This window comes from Tursiops truncatus, chromosome 7, assembly GCF_011762595.2.
Source record: "Tursiops truncatus isolate mTurTru1 chromosome 7, mTurTru1.mat.Y, whole genome shotgun sequence".
Taxonomy (NCBI): domain Eukaryota; kingdom Metazoa; phylum Chordata; class Mammalia; order Artiodactyla; family Delphinidae; genus Tursiops; species Tursiops truncatus.
In genome coordinates, this window is record NC_047040.1 from 40,227,137 (window position 1) to 40,250,002 (window position 22,866).

At 35.7% G+C, this 22,866-nt stretch overlaps 1 pseudogene; it reads left to right on the forward strand.

Moving 5' to 3' along the window:
- The first annotated feature begins 377 nt into the window (after positions 1–377).
- The window catches only part of LOC101323881 (3-ketoacyl-CoA thiolase, mitochondrial pseudogene), a 173,605-nt pseudogene continuing 151,116 nt past the window's right edge, over positions 378–22,866 (forward strand).

The window sequence follows — 22,866 nt, forward strand, 5'->3', positions numbered from 1 at the left end:
AAACCATACTCTGCTTTGTAATGCTTTGTCTGGGAATCCAGAAAGCACATTTCTGCTTTGCCAGGGGTCTCCCTATCAGTTTTTGCCAACAGGGCATTAGGGAGAGACTGCTAAACTGAGGGAAGAAGAAGGGACTTTCCATTTGCTTCTTGTGGTATGCCTATGTACTTGATGTTCCTGTGGGTGTCACCTCACTAGTACTTCTTCAGCCCAGCAGAGGCAGTTTCTTCCTGGAAAAGCAGTGGAATTCAACTTTCAGTTATTCCATCACTTTCAGATCATCTCTCTGCACCACCTGTCCCCTCCTGAGATTCCAGAACAAGCTGGCCATCACTCCCCATCCCCATCACAGAGAATGGCCTGGGTCCAGCACGAAAATGCCCTTGCTCTTTGATCCAAGACACATCAGTAACAGTCAACCAGAACAGCCTCCTCAAAGGTTAAATTTCAGGTCTGAAGAGCCTCCCTTCCTTGCATGTTTCTAATTTTCAGTGATTCCATTCTCTCATATTTGTTCTAGTCCTAGAAATGATAGCTGCTTGATAGAAATGATTACTACATCTCTGAACCTTAATGTTCACTTATGGACTTTACAGTTATTTAGTTAACAATTTTATACGTAGTTAACAATTTCTCATATAAAATCTGCTCTGTTCAAGAGGAGTGTCTTATGTCTCCTGATCGGTCCTTGAATGACACTGAAATTGATATTAGAAGGAGTTCTAGGAAATAGACTCTCAAAGATGGGATTTTGATATTATTAATTTTCCCATGTCCTTGAACCTGAATGTACTGATGTCTTCAACAGTGGAAAATGGGGTGCTAGCAATCCATGTTATTTATTGGCATCATAATTAATCATATTATTACCTGTGGTTGATTCTGAAAAAATGTCTACTGAAGTAAATGTTTTGGGAGCCAAGTCGCTGCTACAGTTTACTATTGTGATGCTAATTACAGTTACAAATACAAATACATTCTTATGTTGAATGGATTCTTCTGAGTACAGTGTAGTGCTTATAGGAAGAAGATGACAAGCTCATGTCTTTAAATTCTTATCTCTGTGATAGTCAAATAATAAGAAAATGTCTAAGGCAGCCATTAAAAATTGTTTATTTCTTGTAGCTGTAAGGTCAGTACCGCTGAAAATCAAATACAGAATTAAATTTTACAGGTTACATAATTATAATGTAAGTTTTCATAGCCTCACCAAGTCTCTCATGTGAGAAGGTTAAAGCATTGAGTAGAAGGGGTGGAAGCCTGAAACAAGGCTTGGGGATATCTGGTTGGACTCAGACACAGTATTAATCATGAAATCCAAGCAGTCTGTCATCCTGTTTTTGAGAAGACTAACCCTTCTGTGCTTGTAATTACCTCACCTGAGAAAGCTGACTTGAAAGGAGATGTCTATTATCTTCCAAACACATCCAGTCACCTTTTGTTTGCAATAGACCAGAAACTATGGTGAGAATTCCCCATGCTCTAGGGACGATAATTACAGAGTCTGATTTGGTAAAAAATCACTTATACATCAAAAGAATTGTAAGATTTTTCTAATTTATATCAACAAAAATCAGGAACACAGATGGACAACAGGCACGTGAAAAGGTGCTCAATATCACTAATTATTAGAGAAATGCAAATCAAAACTACAATGAAGTATCAACTCACACCAGTCAGAATGACCATCATTAGAAAGTCTACAAATACTAAATGCTGGAGAGGGTGTGGAGAAAAAGGAACCCTGCTACACTGTTGGTGCATGTAAATTGGTTCACCACTATGGAGAACAGTATGGAGATTCCTTAAAAAACTAAAAATAGAGTTACCATATGATCCTACAATCCCACTCCTGGGCATGCATTCAGAGAAAACTTTAATTCAAAAAGATACATGTACCCCAATGTTCATAGCAGGATTCCATCATCCTCACTGACATCAAAGAACCCATCTCAAGAATAGCATCCCCTACAGTTATGTCTAGCCTATAAAGGAGAGAAACCATAGACTGTTTCAAGGATGCAGGAATTCCCTCAACAATGTATTTCTCAACACCTTAATGCAGGGAATGTCTGTAGCTCTTCTAGGAGGATGTAGTTTGTGAATAGATGTGTAGATTGCATGTGATGAATCCATTCCAACTGTCCGTACTTTTGATGCATTTGGATTCCTTCCTCCATATCATGCTAGGGAAGTTCTGACATAACTTCATTAAACATTGGTCTCTATTGAGTTCAAGTTTCAGTCATCAAACCAAGTGACTTGTTAAAGGCAATTCCAAATGTCCAAACTAACACATTAAACCAGTAGTCTTTAGTAAATGCGCCCTAATTAATACATTTGGGTTCATCTAGTATTATATACCCTATCTCTTTGCACTGACACTCTCAGAATCCACTCTCCTATACATTCCCAATGTTTCTGTTGATACGTACATCTTATATTCTTTCATTGGGTAATGAATATAAATATACACACATATATGTGTATATAAATACATACATATACACACATGCATGTATACATATTTTATAATTCTTTTTAATGTGTAAGCTATTTCCTTCCAGGTCATGGTATATGCCTGACCCTCAGGAACAGCCTGAGACTTTAGTTAAGGGTCTAGTGGCAACAAGGGTTAGTTGTTTTGGTTCTAGAGGAGAATGGCTTACTCTTGCAAGGCATCTACCCTAAATTATGATACCACAAGGGTTTCAAGAAAGGTAGGTTAATATTTGTAGACTTAGGAGGACAACACATTTTCATTAACAATGAAAGCTCAGAGTGACTTGGGGTTCAAGATTTTTAGTTTCATACAGGTCCAAACAGATGTCCCCCTTTAAAGTTTTTGAATCTCTTTTTTTTCCACTTATTGCCCTATCTTTCACATAAGAAACATGATGAATCTCTGACTTCAACCCACTCAATTTAATTTTGCATTTCATTTTAACATCAGTCCTGTGACTACAAAAATAAATAAATAAGAGATTCTTTTAAGGTAGTCACAGAAACTCCCTGGTTCTCAGATCACATCTAGAGCTGAGCGTTAAATTACCTGAGCTTGTCATTTTTTTTTTTTCCTAAGAGCCCAGTTCACTCAGGAGATTCCATTCACACCCCAGAGCTGTTGTCACCTTCCTGCCATAGCAGTGAAGTGCAGCTGTTGCTTTGGATCCCAGGGTAGTTGCTTCAGTAGGCAATTCATCAAAATCAAACACAGGTAATAGATTGATTAATTGTGATGCCATGGCATGCCAAGGATTATTCTCATCTCATTTTCCATTTACAAAGAGCTCAGCATTACACTCAAGACTAATGACACAACCAAACCAATCTCAGAATCTCACCTCTGTGCACGTTTTCTTAGACGATTCCTGATGCCAGTTCTGTATTAGTCATAGTCAGTAAACAGGAATAACACAGGAATTTGAATAGGAAAAAACTAACATAAAGAATATATTAACTAGTAATCCCCAGTAGGGAGTAACTGCTAAGGGGCTAAGAGAATGCCAAAGAATGCAGAAATCGCAGATATAGTGAGCAGCCACTACCTCAAAGACAGGCAGAGTACCAAAGGAAGAAACAAATTTGCAAGACAGCCCTGCTAAGTCTAAGATTCAGACCTCATTAGAAAAAGTGTGGCTGTGATCTAGTGGACGATGGATAAATTCATTGAGATCATGTACGCTGAGCTTGGCAAAGGGGAAACTTCCTGTTGGGGTGGAGAGAGAATTTACTAGAAACTAGCCACTAGAATTTTCCTGAGACTTTGTTGGGAAGCTGCCTCAGAGGTCCTGCCAAAGCTCCAGAGAAAAGTATCCCATTATTGTGCCTGTACAACTCAACAGGAAGCCATCGAGAATACCAGCAGGACTCACTGAGGAACCACTTTCAGAGTCTCCACAGACACTTACTGGGAGGAGAGAATCATAGGATGTTTCAAAAGACCCTGGATGCCATGAGTCACAGGAGCAAGCAAGAGAGAGTGTCTGGAACTAGGAAGAGAAAGCCCTTCACCCTGCAGTGTTCCTCTTGCACCCACTACAGATTAAGCTTATGAGCTTAACACTGTGCCAACTGACAAGGAAGAAATGTTTACAGGGTCCAGCTCCAGTATAACAAATCAGGGCAAAGATGGATGAATGGATTATCTGAGAGGTAATACATTAATTATTCCCAATTCATCAAATAAAGAATTTTGAAGAGCTGAAGTCCTGCCTGAAGACAAAGAAAATATGGAATGGACAATGGAAAAGGAAGTTATTAACTATGGCTGCACAACCAGCTACCGAATTGAGGACTGCTATAGCTATATATAATTTATTTCTTGCTTCGTGTGTATGTGTGTGTGTGTATGTATGCGTATATGTATATTGTGTATATTAGTTTTCTTTCTTCTTTTTCCATTTTCCCCTTAAATATATTTTGTTGAAGGTTAACAATACAATTTAGTCTTCAGGTAACAGGATATTCTCTTTGGACTGCAACTGAATGTGAGGAGTAGTTAATATAAACTAGAAGTGAACAATATGACTGTCTTCCAGAGATGGATCCAGTAAGTGTTGGAAGTTTGCATCCCTCATTTTTTTAAATTGAACTATAGTTGATTTACATTGTTGTGTTAGTTTCTGGTGTACAGCAAAGTGATTCATTTATATATATATGTGTGTATATATATATATATATATATATATATATATATATTCTTTTTCATATTCTTTTCCATTATGGTTTATTGCAAGATTTGAATATAGTTACCAGAAACCCTTATTTTAAGGAGAGAATATGAATGTCCTTATTTGCATGAAGAAGATCAGCTGCATCTTGCTAAGTAGAAACAAGAGTTGTTTTTGGTGTTTTATGGAAGTTCAAATATGTGTAGAAGGAGATCTATGGGTGCAGAGAAGCCAAAAAGAGTAGACTGTCAGTTAATAAGCTGTCATCTCTCAGCTCCAATCCCATCCTTCTAGACTTTGTCATGTGAGGCATTCTATACTATACCAGCTGGCTCTATAGGCTCTGCCAAGGCTGGAGGAAGGAGAAGGCATGTATTCCTTTCTCTTTGCTTCCTTCGGGCTACCTATTTCTCCTTTATGTGTTACCTCAAAATTTTTCTTCACCCGCACCAGAGTTAGCTGCTTCCCCAAGCAGCAGCTGAATTTTGTTTACAGATTTTCCGAAACTTGCAGAAAAGTCTCATCATGTTTCTTTCTGAGATACTAGAACCAGGCAGCTGGCATTCCCACTTTAGGGTCTGAGTTTCATCTCCAGGGAGCCACTCCTCCAAGCTTCTAAGTTTCTAAGGTCCAAAATCAGTTTATTTTCAGTTAATCAAAAGGAAAATCTCCTGGGTAGCTCTTATTCAGGTGAACGTGCTTAAAAGTTGCTCTCCTGCTAGTCTAGAAGAAGCAAACAACCATGTAGCAAAATTCCTATAGAGAGGGGTGGCCTCTATGACCCAAGGCCCTCAGTCATACAGCTGCGAGAAACTAACTCTGTCAACCATCTGAATGTACTTGAAGAGTTCCAATTGGGAAGGCCATCCTCCCAACACCTTGATTGCAATTTTGTGAGACCTGAGCAGAGGACTTACAAGTCATGTCTTAACTCCTGACTGACAGAAATCATGAAATAATGAAAGTGTGTGTGTGTTTTTAAACCACTAAATTAGTGGTAGTTTGTTATACAGTGATGGAAAGCAAATACATATTCCTAGGTTTGGTAGCTACATTCCTGGTAACTGTGTTCATAAATCTCTACCTCTGTGGTATTTTAATGTGTCCTTCTTGCTTTTTATGCTGCCTTGTTAACAACTTTTTACCTAGTTAACTGTTCTCTAAGTGAGATTTTCTCTTCTGTTACTAATGTTAATTCTGTCTCCTGAACTGATTGGTAACAGGATTTCCTTACTTCTTTTGAGTAATTGCCCATTCAATAAATGTATATATTTGTGGACTGTCCTCTATGAAAAATTATGTACCTTTGAATGTATTACTTGTCATTTTTATAGAATTATAGTCAATATACTTTTATGTTTTACATGCTATAGACATCTTCCTGTGTGCATTTGGACAGATTCACTGTCTGTAAAGAGTCTGGGAACACACACAGAGCCCAGTGTCTGAGAGAAGTAATTGGGTACAAAATAATATAACTCTTTTATAAAGGTCTTAGCAGCATATTCATGTGTAGATAATATGTTAAAAATAGGTTGATAATTGACATATGATAAATACTAATGTAAATTAGTTCATTCTAGTTATGCTTTATCAAATAATTTTATAACAAGAAAATCTGTATCAATGCAGTTTGGTTCATATTCAGAAGCTTAGATAAGAATACGTAAGAGGGAAACTGGGCCACTTTCTCATATTATATACAAAAATAAACTCAAAATGGATGAAAGACTTACATTTGTAAGGTCTTACATTTGTAAGACCTGAAACCATAAAATTACTAGAAGAAGACGTAGGCAATATGCTCTTTGACATCCATCTTAGCGATATTTTTTTTTGGATGTGTCTCCTAAGGAAAGGGCAACAAAAGCAAAAATAAACAAATAGGACAACATCAAACTTAAAAGCTTTTGCACAGTGAAATAAACTCTCAACAAAACAAAAAGGCAGTCTACTGAATGGGAGAAGTTATTTGCAAATGATATATCCAATAAAGGGTTAATATCTGAATTATATAAAGAACCCACACAGTTCAATATCAAAAAACACAAACAGGGCTTCCCTGGTGGCGCAGTGGTTGAGAGTCCGCCTGCCGAAGCAGGGGACACGGGTTCGTGTCCCGGTCCGGGAGGATCCCACATGCCGCGGAGCGGCTGGGCCCATGAGCCATGGCCGCTGAGCCTGCGTGTCTGGAGCCTGTGCTCCGCAGCGGGAGAGGCCACAACAGTGAGAGGCCCGCGTACCCCAAAAAAAAAAAAAAAAAAAAAAAAAAAAAAAACACAAACAATCTGAATAAAAGTATGCCAAAGACCTGCACAGATATTTTTCCAAGGAAGATATAGATGGCCAACAGGCACATTAAAACATGCTCAGCAACACTAATCATCAGGAAAATGCAAATCAAAACCACACTGAGATATCACCTCACATCTGTCAGAATGGCTATCATCAAAAGGACAAGAAATAACAAGTGTTGGCAGGGATGTGGAGAAAAGGGAACCCTCATGCACTGTTGGTAGGAATGTAAATTGGTGCAGCCACTATGGAAAGCAGTAAAAAGGTTTCTCAAAAAATTAAAAATAGAACTACCATGAGATCCAGCAATTCCACTTTTGGTTATTTATTCAAAGCAAATGAAAATTGTAATTCAAAAAGATATTTGTACTCTTATGTTCATTTCCTCATTATTTACAATAGCCAAGATACAGAAGCAACCTAAGTGTAGATTGATAGATGAATGGATAAAGAAGATATGTTATACACACACACACACACACACACACACACACACACACAATTGAATATAACTCAGCCAAAAAAGAATGAAATCTTTCCCTTTGCAACAACATGGGTGGACCTTGAGGCCATTATGCTATGTGAAATAAATCAGAGATAGACAAATACCATATGATTTCACTTATATGTGGAATCTAAAAAAACAAAACAAACAAACATAACAGAATTAGACTCGTAGATATAGAGAAGAAACTGGTGGTTCCTAGGGGAGGGGGTGGGTGAAATCGGTGAAATAGGTGAACGGGATTAAGAGGTACAAACTTCCAGTTATAAAATAAATGTCACAGGATGTAACGTACAGCATGGGGAATATAGCCAATAATATAGTAATAACTGTGTGGTGACAGATGGTAAATAAATTTATTGTGATCATCATTTCGTATTGTATAGAAATATCGAATCACTGTGCTGTAACCTGAAACTAATGTAATATTGTAAATCAATTATACTTTAATTAAAAAAAAGAGTAAGTAAAGGGAACAGTAGAAGGAAACATTGAAATGTTTGTATTTTCCAAAATAAGGAGTAATGATTCTACATTGTTTTAGAAATATTTCTCCACGAATGCTACATTTTATTCTCTATATTTTAGTATCATTTTAACATCTGTAACACAGACAGACATAGAACTCAGTTAAGACAACATGCTGTCCAGAGTGCCCCAAATTTATTTTCTCCCCACTCTGACCACTGATAAATTATTACTTGTGGAAGTCAGGTTACATTCCACCCACTCTATTATCTATTTGTATCTCAATTTGCTCCTTCAAATTTGGATTTTTAAAAGATGATAAAAATAATTAATGGAGAGATATTTGGTCACTGTCGAATTAGGAATATATACATAGAAGAATCCTGCTGTGGAGCTGTGGCTCTCCTTGACCTTTTTCTAATGTTATAGCTCTCTTGGTGATTCTCTGTATTCTGCCTTCGTGTTCCCTCTTAGGCTGCTGTATATGTTGCTCTACAAATTTAAGCTCCTTTAATGTTAACTATTTGCTGCTCCAATTTGAAATGGAGTATATATTAAAAAATGAATTACTAGGAAATATTGTGGCCTACACTCTTAAAATATTCTTTCCACCCAAGATGTTTAATTTATCCTTCTCACCAGTGATTGGTTCAGGAAGGTATGGAGAGGCCAATTTTGATTAATTAGATGAAGAAAATAATTCTGCTTTTAAAGTAATGTTTAGTTCTTTATTAACTTTATTTTTTGCATTCCATTTCTTTCTTGAATGAGGTGAAGTTGATTTTGGTATCAATAAAGACAGTATGACATGGTGGTACAGACGATGGACTGTGGAGCTAGATTGCCCAAGTTTTTTTTTGTTTGTTTTTTGTTTTGGAAAAGACAAATACATTTTACTACATTAACACAAAAACAAACAAATCCTCTCTTCAACCAAAATGGAAAGGCAAACTACAGACTGGGAGATGTGTGCAACATATTTAACTAACAAAACAGTGAGTACTTAGAACATAGTTAGAAAAATTAATTGATAAAAAGCAAGCAACCCAATCAAAACAATGGACAAAGTACATGAACAGGCATTTTACAGAAAAGGAAACCTGTCAGGCCAATAAACTTAATGAAGATCCTCAACCTCATGAGGAATCAGGAAATGCAAATTACGTTAACATTTCACATCCACCTTATTTAGACTGCCCAAGTTTAAATCCTAGATCTCTGACTTGCTGGATGTTTGACCTGGACAAGTTATTTACATTCTCTGTTTATTGGTTTTCTCATCTGTGGATTCGGATTTAACTACATCATAGGGTTGAACAATAAATTTAGATTATTGCTTGGCACGTAGAGTATCTATCATACTGTGCTTTTGTTATCTCAATATCTACCCTACCTCATCTTCAATATTTTATTTAAAAAGATCAGGTTTCTTTAATTTCATTGGACCCATAAAGAAGCACATGGTCCTTTTTATTGTCATGAAGCAATGATTGATGATATTAAGTTTTCTTCAACTAATTTTGTACTATCACACAAAATCATCTTTTTATAAGTACTGATTTTTTTTACAGAAGTTGTCTTAAATCAGTCCAGTTATAAAAATTTCTGTGGGGTCAGAGTGTGGCTCAGGGGAGGAACCTTTATTGCTTTTTTCATACAGTGTTTCAGAAAACATTATTATTATATACACAGTGCCTTTTGGGCTGGAGTCATGTCTTCTTTCACTGATCTGTTTTCTCCTCTTAAATATGAGCAGGAGGTCGGCCCAACTAGCAGTAAAATCCAATGTGTGGTGAAATATTTCCATGGTTGTTTGGTGATTATTCTTTTCATTTCTTTTACCTTGCCTTGCATTTCTCTTGACTGGTTGCTGCCAGACAGCATATTTACAATGATTTTTATTCAGTTGATCAGCTCATCTTTAGTATAAAGATGGGCTTAGTGATACTCAGATTGTGTCCTTCTCATTTACCCAAGGAGTATCTTTCAAAATAAGGGAATTCTGGTTTTCCCAATGTAGGTCTCTCTATCTGCCTATCTATCTATCTATCTATCTATCTACTTACCTATCCATCCATCCATCTATCCTCCCTGGACTCAGACCAGATATCACTCTATATGATGAAAAATTTGTCACTTGTGGTTTGAATTGTGAAGGTCTCTTTTCCTTTCTTCTCCCTCCCTTTCTCCTTCCCTTTCTCACTCTTTCTGTCTGTCTGTATCTCTTTTTATTTCTTTCCTCTTGTTACAAGGGGAGGATGTTACGGGTTGAATTGTGTACCCCCCCAAAATTTATATTGAAGCACTAGCCCCCAGCACCTCAGAATGTAACCTTATTTGGAAATAGGATTGTTGCAGGTGTAGTTAAGATGAAGTTATAGGTGGGATGGAGTGGGGTGGGACCTTAATTTGACATGACTATTGCTATTCTCAACAGAGTAGCATGTGAAAACAGAGAAACAGGGAACAAACCATGAGAAAAGAGTGAACTGGAGTGATGCTTCAGTAATCCAAGAAATGCTAAAGACTGCTGGTAAACCACCAGAAGCTAGAAAGAAGCAAGGCAGGATTGTCCTACAGGTTTCAGAGAGAACATGGTCCTGCTGACATCTTGACTTCAGACTGCTAGCCTCCAGAACCGGGAGATACAGTTCTGTTGTTTCAGCCACCCAGTTTGTGGTACTTTGTTATGGCAGCCCTAGGAAACTAATATAGAGAGCAGAGTAGAAATGCTTTCTCTGTGTCACCTCCAACTATTGGTCTGCAAGTAGTTAAAACATAAAAATCTGAAACTGCGTTTTTATGGTAGCATCAATATTTTTACTTATTTTATAATTAATGACACTATTAGAATTGCATTCATTAAAGTAGGAGATAATTATAAACAGTTGTTAAAATCATGCAGCTTATTTACCCTAGCATCATTTATAGTAATACATAATTTTATTCAAAAGTTTTCCCTAAGTATCATGCCTTCAAACTCACAATAGGAGTATAAAAATTTAACAGTGTAAAGTTTTAGCCGAATACTCCAAAATATGTAAATCTTCATAAAGACAGATCAAATTTTGTAAAACTGTTAGTAACTGCCAATATTTTTCACCTTTATTAAAGTTGGGGAAAAAGCATAATTAGCACTTCATGCTTTAAGAACTAAGTTGGGTCCTCAGTTGACCTTGGGCCAGAAAGTTGATAAACACAGCAACTTCAGAAATTAATTTTCATAAAAACCTGGGTATGTGTATAAATTTTGAGCAGGCTGGTGTTAGCACTAATCTTATCAGTACAGCTGTGCAAGGTCGTCCCAATTCAACTTCAAACCCTGACATTAGTACTTATTTTTGAAATTGTTTCAAAAAGGTTTTCAAATTACATTAAACAGATGTGATTAAATCAACTTATTCTAACATCTTACCATATGAACATAGCACCCACTGTAATCTTGAGATCTAAGCTACCTCTTATGGGTTTATAGCCCTGAAGTGTAAGAATTCAGTATTATTCATTGCCACTTACATATTCATAGCTCCTTACAGATAGATTTTCTTTTTTGCTTGGATTTCACTCATGTGATTAAAAAAAACAATATAATGTTTACTCCTTTTGTTTTCTGCTAGAAAAAGATGTTCAGACAATGATGCCCAAAAGTCCAGAAATGTCCTAGAGCAGTGGTGGTCTCTTTTACTTAAAACTCTCAAAGTATTTAAGAAGGTTCCAAGTGTCTAGTTACTTTTAATGAGATGTACCTTATTTTTTTATACTGTTTTTGTTTTTGTTTTTTTATTATTATTTATTTATTTTATTTTTTTGGCTGTGTTGGGTCTTTGTTTCTGTGCGAGGGCTTTCTCTAGTTGCGGCAAGCGGGGGCCCCTGTTTATCGCGGTGCGCGGGCCTCTCACTATCGCGGCCTCTCCTGTTGCAGAGCACAGGCTCTAGACGCGCAGGCTTAGTAGCTGTGGCTCACGGGCCTAGTTGCTCCGCGGCATGTGGGATCTTCCCAGACCAGGGCTCGAACCCGTGTCACCTGCATTGGCAGGCAGATTCTCAACTACTGTGCCACCAGGGAAGCCCTATACTAAGTTTTTTGATGTTGTTGGTTGTTTGTTTTATTTGATATTGAGATGTAGTTGATTTACAATGTTGTGTTAGTTTCAGGTATGCAGCAAAGTGATTCAGTTATACATATACATGAATCTATTCTTTTTCAAATTCTTTTCTGATTTAGACTATTACAGAGTATTGAGCAGAGTTCCCTGTGCTGTACAGTATGTCCTTGTTAGTTATCTATTTTAAATATAGCAGAGTGTACATGTCAATCCCAAACTGCCAGTCTATCCCTCCCACCCCCCATCTTCCCTCTTGTAACCCAATGTTCAAGATGTATCTTCTTTTTTTTTTCTTCCTAGTATGATACACATAATGTATCACGTCACAAAATTATGATGCATCTGTGGAACCATTCATAAACCTTGAAGATCTTGAACCACTCTTTGAGAGTTCCTCTGGCTGAAGGTCCTTTCTTATGATAGGTTGACCAAATCTAGACCCACTGCACCTGAAAATGGATGATTCATTTTCAATCTGATATTTGCCAGAATGCTTCAAGGCCCAGTGCATTTCACCTGGCACAAAAATGTTAGGTTTTCTTGAACTGATCCCAGTCTATTTGGCTCATAATCCACACTACATAAAAATACCTGGTTTAAATTATTTATTACTTCATTTCAGTTCTATCAATAGTATATATCAAGTAAGTCCTTTTATCATATTTTCACACCAGTCAGAAAAATTTATTGAGTCCCTACTGTGTGATAAATTCTGTTACCTCTTTTCCCTCCTTTGATTCATTTCTCAAGGGAACATCTAATTTTTATTTAGTTGTTTTCCTTAAAATCCCTGTTATTAGCTGGATTAAAGTCAAATTGATTGTTAAAATATTTATATTTTTCTAACCGTTATAGATCATATGACAATTCTTTATTTTCCAAAGACAAATAAATGAGTCTACATATGATGTTCTTCAGTTGGATAACATTTGATAATGCCTCTATACAGTTGTCAATATTCTGGGATATGAGTAAACTGCAACTCTCCAACTAAGCAATAATTTATATAAAATCATCTACAACTCAAATTTCCAAAAATTCAACCTTGCTTTAGTGTACCACTTCTGTAAGCTGTCACTCTCACAAATACATTATCCTCCAGGACCAAGATGGCAGTATGACTTTAGAACATAACACAAAGATTAGTTTCAGTGAGAAATCTGAAGCAATTGGTATAATACACAAGGACTTCAAATTCTGACTTCTTACTCAGTAATAACCACATATTTTCTATAAATCTTTTAAAAATTACTTTAAAATGCAACTCAAAAACTAGGTGAAACACTTTATATTGTTCAGAGGTTTCTCTAGATTTTTAGGATTGACTTGCTTTCTTAGAATAGGAATCAATTTTATTTAGATGGTGTGTTTTGTCAGTCATGATTTTAACCAATAATTCATTTTTCAGATTCTTTTAAATATTATTCTGGCTTTCAATGTCTCACTTTATCACCCTACATTACTTTCTTGGATTAGGGTCCACTCTAATGATTTTATTTTAACTTGATTAACTCTGTAAAGGTGCTATTTTCAAATAAGGCCACATTATGAGGTACTGGGAGTTAAGACTTCAACACATATTTTGTGGGGGTGGGGAACACAATTCAGCCTATTGAAAACCTGTGTCTCCAGATATTGGGGTGGTTGTTAGCCTTGTGACCTCAGAAACCTGATGTGTCCAAGAATAGTAGTTAATTTTCAGTTTGTCCAGCTTTTCTTGTAGTAAAAATAGAACTGATAACTTCTAAGTTCTTTACATGTTGGAGTATCCTATGGCTTTTTAGCATTTGCATTATGATAATACTGAAGATAGTTCCTTTGATTTCTGAGTCATCTGACTTCTTCTGACATCTAAGCCTGATTAAAAGATTTCTAAAAGAATTAACATATTCCAAACATATGTTATTATTTTCCCTCGACTCCTACTTATTTCTCTTCCTTAATTACTTTCCCTAAAAAATGATTCAGCTGTTAAGTAAGATTTCAAGACAGAAACATATACAGCACTTTCATGCAGTTTTCCTTCTCTTATCCTTGAGAAGGATGGGTGCAGGTGCAGAGATGAATAAAACAAAGGAAATAGCATAGAGCAATAAAATGGAAAAGTATGTGATAGATTTAGGAGCTAACTGGCATTTGATTATTTCTTGTACTTAGGATGCTCAGATAGAATTGATAGGAGATAAATCTGGTTAATATGTTGGGACCAGGTTACAAAGGTCTAGTACTGGGGACAACGGATTTTGACTCTAGGGCAAATCTGGCCCACGGCTTGTTTTCATAAATAAAATTGGATTTTAACACAGCCACACTCATACTTCTATGTATTGTCTATGACTGCTTTCATATTACATCAGCAGAGTAGAGTCGTTGTGACATTAAAGTGTATGGCTTGTAGAACCTACAGTGTTCTTACAGGAAAAGTTTGCCAACCCCAGTGTAGTATGTCATGTTAAATTGTTAGAGTTGCTTTTTGTTAGTTTTATTTCCTTTTTTTGACTTAATAAGGGACATCTTTATTAAGTCAGTAAGGACATCTTAATAAGGGACATCTCTCAAGGGGAGATGGGAGGATTTACACAATTATATCCATGGTTTTGACAGTAAATTATGGTGATAATGAGGAAAAAATCTGAAGCAGTGGAAAGAGAAGTGAAAGGAAGATGATAGGGGAAATAAGGCAAACACCCAGAAGATCAATGAAGGGCTGTAACCTAGAGGACACAGAGTAACAGAGATACAGGCTCTTTTTTGTGTGTGTCTTTACTGAAGGAAATGAAACAAAACAAAACAAAAATAATATGTCTTATAAAATTAAAATGATTTTAGGGTCTTTGAAGTTTGTTTTGTATAAAGATTCGTTGCTTGATTCTCATTTTAAGGAGGGTGATAGATAGATGAAAGTGAGATGATGAAGATGCATGTCAGAACTTTCCTTGTTTGTTAATGAAACGAGCGATTTATTTGCTGAATCTGTCAAGAATTCTTGAAATATGGAAGGATATTTCCTCAATTTTTTTATATAATTCATAATACAACAACCATAGAGATGGCACACTTTTAAGTTTAACCTATAATATTAACATTTTCTCAATCATTTTTTTAAGTCTAGACAATCAATAAAATAATAAATCAAGCCCTGATTTAGAGTGTCTTTTTATTTCCATGAAAAAATCCTCTCATCATGGCCAATTTTCAGCTACCAACGTGATGCCAATGAATACAGAGTTGAAAGAGATGCGCCATAGCACACCATTATACAATCGTTCCACCACAAGATTTAAAAGATATAATAATGTCAAGACCATAGATGATAGCAAAAATGTAATAAAATAATTAGGGAGTAATGAGTTTTAAGTAATTATTATTTTTATTTTAATACCACTTAATTGTAAATTTAGATAATTTAATTTTAAACAATGGCTATATTTAAAAACTCTTGCAAGATTTCTGAAAATTTTAAAATCAGCTCCTGTAAGGCAGGACAAGGGGGCTTCTGCACACCACTGGGAAGAGATAATATAGTTTTAAGCACTTATATCTCAGATATTTGTGTTAAATTCTTATTTCGTGTATTAGAATTTTTTTTTAAAATTCAAGACTTTATTGAGAATTCAGAGTCCTAGATTGGGTCTAATGAAGATAAGTATGAACCATTTAATCTCCAGGTCTTGCTTTGCTCCTCTATAAAAATAATTTGCTGGATTAGATGATTGTCTTGTCTTCACTTAATCTCCTTTTCTTTTTCTGGTTACCACCTTTCATCTGGCTGGTTCTGCATAAGTATTCTAAATCCTAGATATAAAATATGCATTTTAAACAAATTTGATTTGGTTAATATGCTATTGGATGAATGTTTTGGGATGGAAATATATCACCCATTTAACACAATCCTGGTTATGGATTTAAAGTTAGTTCTGCTAATGTTTCATATTCGTGATTTAAAAGACCATGAATCCACATTTCAATTCCTTCTTAATCCAGTGGGATATGGGTAGATATGATCTCTGAATTAGTTCAAATCTTATCTTTTTCTTAAGTTCAATAAAATTTGTGGTGCAGGTCATCTTTCTAATTTCTTATTGGATGAAATCAAGGAAGTGTAGAATTCACAATTCACTGAATTAAAACGATAAAATTAATTTTCAAGTGATTGTTTATTTCAGCAAAAATGAACACCTGACTTGTGAGAAAAAAGACAAAATACAAAATTCATCTTTTCATTTCTATTTTGTATGCATTACAGAAACAGTCTTCTAAATACTTTTTTATTTGAAATTAAACTAGGAGAAAAGTTTTGCAAGCCTTTTATTAACTTCATCCCTTCCCAGAGGACTGCATTAATATTAATGTATGATTCATTTAGTATTTTTGTGTCATGAATTCTGGTCCTTCTCAAGTTATTGAAAATTTTAGAAAGAAAAATCACTATTGTATATTTTTCTGTCTAGATAATTACTTTGTAAGATATAAAAAGTTAGTTTATTTCAGACAGTAACAGATATAGTAAATATATGACAACTTTCTCTACAATGTTGAGAGGTTTATTTATTATGTGTTTGAGGAATTGTAAAATTTTCTAGTTGAATTTGTCCAACTCCACAAATTAATGTCATGATTTAATTGAATTTGGCATAACACTCATTATTTAAAGCAGAAATGAAAGTGGAAGGTTTCTTGAAACTAAATTTTAATGAAAGTCAAATTATCATTTGTTATTGGCTCATATTGTTTCTTTTCCTTTAAAAAAAAAAATTTATTTATTTTTTTATTTATTTGGCTGCCTCGGTCTTAGTTGTAGCACGTGAGATCTTTGTTGCGGCATGCGGGATCTTTTAGTTGTGGCATGAGAACTCTTAGTTGTGACATGTGAACTCTTAGTTGCAGCATGTAAGCTCTTAGATGTGGCATGTGGGATCTAGTTCCCTGACCAGGGATCGAACCTGGGCCCCCTGCATTGGGAGTGTAGAGTCTTAGCCACTGGACCACCAGGGAAGTCCCTTTTTTCCTTTTAGTTGTCTGGTTTTTGTTTGGTTTTCTTGCTTCTACAGAGATGCTGAATATACAAATTATTATATAAGAAGCTATTCTTTGTACAGCCTTCTCATTACACAAAAATTTAACAATTTAAAAACAGCAGAAAGCTTTCTTTTGACATTTGAATTGTGTTTATTTTAAAGAGAACTTTCTAATATGATGGCATTAAATTTGCCCAAGAATTAAGAGGAAAAAAATTGAAGATATATAAAAAAAGGGGATTCCTTTTAAAAATGTGGAAAATATTGACAAGGTAATTAAAATGTTAGAGGTGCTCATGTGCCTGACCTTATGAATGGCTTAAATAATTAACCATCTCCCATCCATGACTAATAGAACATCAGTAAAATCTCACCTTCCCAAATTCTTTTATTAATTTAATTGAATTAAAACATTTCACTTGGGGTAAGCTTTATATCTCTAGGAGAACTCAATTCAAAACACACATAGAAAATCCACTCTTAGTTATTATTTTCTCATTGGAGAAATGATTACCTTGAGAAGAAGGTACAAATTATAAGGACTTTTGGAAAAAAGAAAAGAACAATAAGTTAACTATGATACCGTGAATTTTTAAAAACTATAACCTAATTTAGTAAAAAAAAAATTGGGCTTTTTATTTACTTCACACATATTTATGGGCACTTTTCTCAGTGGTGACGATATGGCAGTGAATAGACAAAGAGGCACACTCTCATACAGCTTACATTCTACTAAAAGTAACAGAAAAAAAAGAAAAACAATAAGACTAATCAAAATATGTTAACTATATTGGAAGATGTCAAGTACTGTGAATAAAGTAAAATTAGTATTGTTGAAGATAAGGCTCATATATTTTTTTCTAGAGACCATATAGTGATATAATAGTATTTGTTTATTCAGTTTATTAAGATATAACTGATACATAGTATTATAATATTAGTTTCAGGTGTACAATATAATGATTATATATATATATATATTTATATATAAAACAAAATAATCACCACAATAAGTCTAGTCAACATATCATCACAAGTAGTTATAACTTTTTTCTTTGTTATGAGAACTTTTAAGGTCTACTCTCTTAGCAACTTTCAACTGTAGCATACATAATTATTATAAGTAACCATGCTGTATATTATATCTCCAGGACTTAATTTATTTTATAACTGGAGGTTTGACCCCCTTCACCCATTTCACCCACCCCCAATCCCCTGCCTCTGGCAACTACCAATCTGTTCTACCTATGAGTTTAGCTTTGTTGTTGTTTTGTTTTGTTGGACTCCACATGTAAGTGAGATCATACAGTATTTGTCCTCTCACTGACTTATTTCACTTAGCATAATGCTTTCAAGTTATATCCACGTTGTTGCAAACAGAAGGATCTCCTTTTTTATCACTGGTTAATATCCCATTGTGTGTGTGTGTGTGTGTGTGTGTGTGTGTATATATCACATTTTCTTTATCCATTTATCTATTGATAGATACTTAGGTTTTTTCCATGTCTTGGCTGTTGTAAAAAATGCAGTTTTGTTTTTAAATAACAATATTTACAGAATGACAAATACAGATTGCTTCTGAAACAAAAGTTTTACATGAAAACTTTTTAAAGATTGAAAATATGTGCATATATCTTTTCTAATTAGACTTTTTGTTTTCTTTGAAAAAATACTGGAAAAATACCCAGAAGTGAAATTGCTGGATGATATGGTAGTTCTATTTTTAATTTTTTTGAGGAATCTTCATATTGTTTTTCATAGTGGCTGCATCAGTTTACATTTCTACCAACTGTGCACAGTGTTTCCCTTTTCTCCAAATACTCACCAACATTTGTTATTCTAGTTCTTTTAAATAACAAATAAATAATATTTATTTATTAGAATTTAAAGAAATTCTAGTTCTTTTAAATAACAAAATAACATTTGTTATTCTAGTTCACCCCCATTCTGAAGGGTGTGAGGTGATATTTCCTTGTGGTTTGGGTTTGCATTTTCCTCATGATTAGTGATGTTGACCATCTTTTCCTGTGCCCTTTGGCCATCTGTATGTTTTCTTTGGAAAAATGTCTATTCAGGTATTCTGCCCCTTTTTCAATCGAGATATTTATTTTTGTGATGTTGTATTGTATGAGTTCTTTGTATATTTTATTTTATTTTTTTATTATTATTATTTTTTATTGAAGAAGCCTTGCATCCCAGGGATAAATCCCACTAGATCATGTTGTATGATCCTTTTAATGTGTTGTTGGATTCTGATGCTAGTATTTTGTTGAGGATTTTTACATCTATATTCATCAATGATATTGGCCTGTAATTTTCTTTTTTTGTACTATCTTTGTCTGGTTTTGGTATCAGGGTGATGGTGGCCTCATAGAATGAGTTTGGGAGTGTTCCTCCCTCTGCAGTTTTTGGGAAGAGTTTGAGAAGGATGGGTGTTAGCTTGTCTCTAAATGTTTGATAGAATTCACCTGTGCAGCCATGTGGTCCTGGACTTTTGTTTGTTGGAAGATTTTTAATCCAGTTTCAATTTCATTACTTGTGATTGGTCTGGTCATATTTTCTATTGCTTCCTGCCTGGTTCAGTCTTGGAAGGTTATACCTTTCTAAGAATTTATTCATTTCTTCTAGGTTGTCCACTTTATTGGCATAGGGTTGCTTGTAGTAGTCTCTTAGGATGCTTTGTTTTTCTGCAGTGTCCATTGTAACTTCTCCCTTTTCGTTTCTAATTTTATTGATTTGAGTCCTCTCCCTCCTTTACATGGTGAGTCTGGCTAAAGATTTATCAATTTTGTTTATCTTCTCAAAGAACAAGCTTTTAGTTTTATTGATCTTTGCTATTGTTTTCTTTGTTTCTATATCATTTATTTCTGATCTGATCTTTATGATTTCTTTCCTTCTACTAACATTGGGTTTTGATTCTTCTTCTTTCTCTAGTTCCTTTAGGTGTAAGATTAGATTGTTTACTTGAGATTTTTCTTGTTTCTTGAGGTAGGATTGTATTGCTATAAATGTCCCTCTTAGAACTGCTTTTACTGCATCCCATAGGTTTTGGATCTTGTGTTTGCATTGTCATTTGTCTGTAGGTATTTTTTGATTTCCTCTTTGATTTCTTCAGTGATCTCTTGCTTATTTAGTAACGTATGGTTTAGCCTCCATGTGTTTGTATTTTTTACTTTTTATCCTCTGTAACTGATTTCTAATCTCATAGTGTTGTGGTCAGAAAAGATGCTTGATATGATTTCAGTTTTCTTAAAATTACCAAGACTTGATTTGTGACCCAAGATGTGATCTATCCTGGAGAATGTTCCATGTGTACTTGAGAAGAAAGTGTAATCTGCGGTTTTCAGATGGAATGTCCTATAAATATCAATTAAATCTATCTGGTCTATTGTGTCATTTAAAACTTGTGTTTCCTTATTAATTTTCTGTCTGGATGATCTGTCCGTTGTTGTAAGTGAGGTATTAATGTCCCCCATTATCATTGTGTTACTGTCGATATCCTCTTTTAGAGCTGTTAGTAGTTGCCTTATGTATTGAGGTGCTCCTATGTTGGGTGCATAAATATTTATAATTGTTATATCTTCTTCTTGGATTCATCCCTTGGTCATTATTTGGTGTCCTTCCTTGTCTCTTGTAACATTCTTGATATTTTTTTTTGCTGTATGCGGCCTCTCACTGCTGTGGCCTCTCCCGCTGTGGAGCAGAGGCTCCGGATGTGCAGGCCCAGTGGCCGTGGCCCATGGGCCCAGCCGCTCCACGGCACGTGGGATCTTCCCGGACCGGGGCACAAACCCACATCCCCTGCACTGGCAAGCGGACTCTCAATCACTGCGCCACCAGGGAAGCCCTATTCTTGATTACTCCATCTTTCTTGTGATTTCCATTTGCATGGAATATCTTTTTCCATCCCCTCACTTTCAGTCTGTATGTGTCCCTAGGTCTGAAGTGGGTCTCTTGTAGACAGCATATATATGGGTCTTGCTTTTGTACCTATTCAGTGAGCCTTTGTCTTCTGGTTGGAGCATTTAATTCATTCATATTTAAGGTAATTATCAATATGTATGTTCCTATTACCATTTTCTGAATTGTTTTGGTGATGTTTTTGTAGGTCCTTTTCATCTCTTGTGTTTCCTGCTTAGAGAAGTTCCTTTAGCATTTGTTGTAGAGCTGGCTTGGTAGTGTTGAATTCTGTTAGCTTTTGCTTCTCTGTAAAGTTTTTGATTTCTCCATTGAATCTGAATGAGCTCCTTGCTGGGTAGGGTAATCTAAGTTGCAGGTTCTTCCCTTTTATCACTTTAAATATATCGTGCCACTCCGTTCTGGCTTGTGGAGTTTCTGTTGAGAAATCAGCTGTTAACCTTATGGGAGTTCCCTTGTATGTTATTTTCCCTTGTTTCTTTTAATAATTTTTCTTTGTCTTTAATTCTTGTCAGTTTGATTACTGTGTGTCTTGGTGTGTTTCTCCTTGGGTTTATCCTGCCTGGGACTCTCTGCACTTCCTGAATTTGGGTAGCTATTTCCTATCCCACATGAGGGAAGTTTTCAACTATAGTCTCTTCAAATATCTTCTTGGGTCCTTTCTCTCTCTCTTCTTCTGGGACCCCTATAATGCAAATGTTGGTGAATTTAATTTGTCCCAGAGTTCTCATAGGCTGTCTTCATTTCTTTTTTTAAAATATAAATTTATTTATTTTTGGTTGCATTGGATCTTCATCACTGCACGTGGGCTTTCTCTAGTTGTGGCGAGTGGAGGCTGCTCTTTGTTGCGGTGTGCAGGCTTCTCTTTGTGATGGCTCCTCTTGTTGCAGAGCACAGGCTCTAGGCACATGGGTTTCAGTATTTGTGGCACATAGGCTCAGTAGTTGTGGCACATGGGCCTAGTTGCTCTGCACGTGTGGGATCTTCCCAGACCAGCATTCGAACCTGTGTCCCCTGCATTGGCAGGCGGATTCTTAACCACTTAGTCACCAAGGAAGCCCCTGTTTTGATTTCTTTTCATTCTTTTTTGTTTATTCTGTTTCATGTCAGTGAAGTCTACCATTCTGTCTTCCAGGTCACTTATCCATTCTTCTGCCTCAGTTATTCTGCTATTGATTCCTTCTAGTGTTTTTGTTTGTTTGTTTTTAAGATGTTGAGGGTTGGAGTTTATTAATTAATTAATTTATTTTTGTTGTGTTGGGTCTTCATTTCTGTGTGAGGGCTTTCTCTAGTTGTGGTGAGTGGGGGCCACTCTTCATTGTGGCGCGCAGGCCTCTCACTATCGCAGCACCTCTTGAGGCGGAGCATAGGCTCCAGACACGCAGACTCAGTAGTTGTGGCTTATGGGCCTAGTTGCTCCCCGGCATATGAGATCCTCCCAGACCAGGGCTCGAACCCGTGTCCCCTGCATTAGCAGGCAGATTCTCAACCACTGCGCCACCAGAGAAGCCCCCGTTCTAGTGTATTTTTCATTTCAGTTATTGTATCATTCATCTCTGTTTGTCCTTTGATTCTTTTAGTTCTTTGTTAAACATTCTTGCATCTTCTCGATCTTTGCCTCCATTCTTTTTCCGAGGTCCTGGATCATCTTCACTATCATTATTCTGAATTCTTTTTCTCGAAGATCACCTATCTCTACTTCATTTAGTTGTTTTTCTCTGGTTTTATGTTGTTTCTTCATCTGATACATAGTCCTCTGCCTTTTTCATCTTGTCTTTCTTTCTGTGAATGTGGTTTTCATTCCACAGGCTGCAGGATTGTAGTTCTTCTTGCTTCTGCTCTCTACCCTCTGGTGGATAGGCTGAGTTCTTTGTATATTTTTG